At 32.3% G+C, this 2,383-nt stretch overlaps 1 protein-coding gene across 1 annotated transcript in view; it reads right to left on the minus strand.

Moving 5' to 3' along the window:
• The window catches only part of LOC111088501 (E3 ubiquitin-protein ligase Rnf220-like), a 14,758-nt gene extending 12,647 nt beyond the window's left edge, over positions 1-2,111 (minus strand). The window contains exons 1-2 of the mRNA XM_022398815.1: positions 2,052-2,111; positions 799-868 (exon numbers count right to left, since the gene is read on the minus strand). The gene's annotated coding sequence lies outside the window, so the exon portion shown is untranslated. The remainder of the gene's footprint in view (positions 1-798; positions 869-2,051) is intronic.
• Between the last annotated feature and the right edge of the window lie 272 nt (positions 2,112-2,383).

Here is a 2,383-nt window from a genome sequence, read left to right on the forward strand (position 1 = left end):
AGTATATTATGCCAGTGTTATATTTAGAGTCAATAACTTATGTTATTTTATACACAGCTAGTCAGTATATTATGCCAGTGTTATATTCAGAGTCAAGAACTTATGTTATTTTATACCCAGCTAGTCAGTATATTATGTCAGTGTTATATTCAGAGAATCAAGAACTTATGTTATTTTGTACCCAGCTAGTCAGTATATTATGTCAGTGTTATATTCAGAGATCAATAACTTATGTTATTTTATACCCAGCTAGTCAGTATATTATGTCAGTGTTATATTCAGAGTCAAGAACTTATGTTATTTTATACCCAGCTAGTCAGTATATTATGCCAGTGTTATATCCAGAGTCAAGAACTTATGTTATTTTATACCCAACTAGTCAGTATATTATGTTGGTTCTGTACACTTGAAGTTAGGAATTCATGTCGTTTTTATGTCAAGTTAATCAGGAAAAGTTACGTCGTTTTTGTGTTTAGCTAATCATTAATTTATGTGAGTTTTTGATTTAATAATTAGTGCCATATATGTCAGGGCCATGTGTAATTAGTGCCCCTTTTTTTAGGTTCTCTATTTTGGAACATGCTCAAAATGTACTAAGCTGATATGATTTGTTATGATGCAGGGAAATAAATAAATAAAAACAAAGTTAATTACATGATAGGTGCTACAGCAAACGAAATAAAAAACCAATCATTTTTTAAAATTAAAATTCCTCAAGTTGTTGCTAAGTTCTTTTTCGACAAAAGAATAATCTACATATCAGAAAAAGGATGAAATATTGAATAAAAACTAACTCACTAGTTTCTGATGCTGGAGCTATGGTCTCACTATGACTCTGCCCCTTTCTTGGCTCTCTCGTGCTTGTTTCCTGGAATATGGGAAGATGAGGAACAAAATGTTTGTATTCCAGAGACAGAAAAATCTTTGCTTTGTACTGAACAACATCTTAAGTATACCTCACAAGGATCAGTCTTGAGCATACTTCAAGAGTATTAATATTAAGCATATCTCACTAGGACCAATATTAAGCATACCCCACTAGGATCAATTTTAATGATACCTCCCGAGGATCAATCAATATTAAGCGTACCCCACTAGGATCTAACCATGAGGGGGGCATTGATGATCAAAAACTAAAAATTTCCACTTTTATAAACTTTAATTATATTTTATGTTTTTACTTTATACTTGTGTTTTCTTATGTTATATTTTATGTTTTTACTTTATACTTATGTTTACTTATTACAAGTTATGCGAATTATAAAATCAAAATAACAGGGGCTATTTGTATGCTTATGAGCAACTCTGAATACGCTGATAAAATATAATATAAACTTTTAAAACCAAACAAAGCTTAAGTTCACATTTAAAATTACGACCAGAAAATATATTTAAAAAAAAAGCCATTAAGAGACATATATATATAATTGACAAGTGATCGCAGTACCCTAAACATTGGATACATTTGCATATATATATTTTGATAGAGAGTATAATATGCATACACAGTTGTCAACAGCTTTAAAAAAGTTCACAGTACAGTAACTAAAATGAGAGAAACCACTGTCTGTTTTGAAATAAGTTATAAACTACATATATATAAGGAACTACGAAACTAGCCAAGTTATTCGAAGTATAGATACAGTAAGAACACAAAATAGTTGGTGTAATATTAGTAGTAGTTTCAGTTCTTTATTGTTTGTTTGTTATTAAACACAAAACTACACAATGAGCTACCTGTGCCGTACCCACCACGGGTAACCCGGTTTTTATCGATATAAAACGGGAGGGGAGTATTTTAGTTCTTAACTGATTACATTACATTTAGTTGATTACACGAATTGCATTGAGAACGAACAGTTACATTTTGGAGGTACAGAATCAAGATAACTATTGCTACGTTAATAACTGTCATAATGTGAATTAAGACAACTAAATTGTAGCCTCGCCCTGTATGCACCTAAAAGAAAGCGGTTAATGTAGGGTTTTGTTCAGCGGCTCGGGACTTTTTTTTTTTGAAGTTTTCTTACATTTCACTAACAGTTAGTTACCTTGTGTTCATTTAGATCTTCTTGGAAGTGGTCTGATGTCCTTCTTCTTGACGTTAGGTGTCGCGCTGAAACGTGGAAAAATAAGTAAGTGTATTTGCTTGTCGACTTCCTGTGTGGAGAACTTATAAAAAGTTGAATAACTAACTACCAGACCAGTTGAATAACTAACTACCAGGCCAGTTGAATAACTAACTACCAGATCAGTTGAACAACTAACTACCAGGCCAGTTGAATAACTAACTACCAGGCCAGTTGAATAACTAACTACCAGGCCAGTTGAATAACTAACTACCAGGCCAGTTGAATAACTAACTACCAGGCCAGTTGAATAA

The sequence above is a fragment of the Limulus polyphemus genome, unplaced genomic scaffold (assembly GCF_000517525.1).
Source record: "Limulus polyphemus unplaced genomic scaffold, Limulus_polyphemus-2.1.2 Scaffold3885, whole genome shotgun sequence".
In the NCBI taxonomy this organism is placed as follows: domain Eukaryota; kingdom Metazoa; phylum Arthropoda; class Merostomata; order Xiphosura; family Limulidae; genus Limulus; species Limulus polyphemus.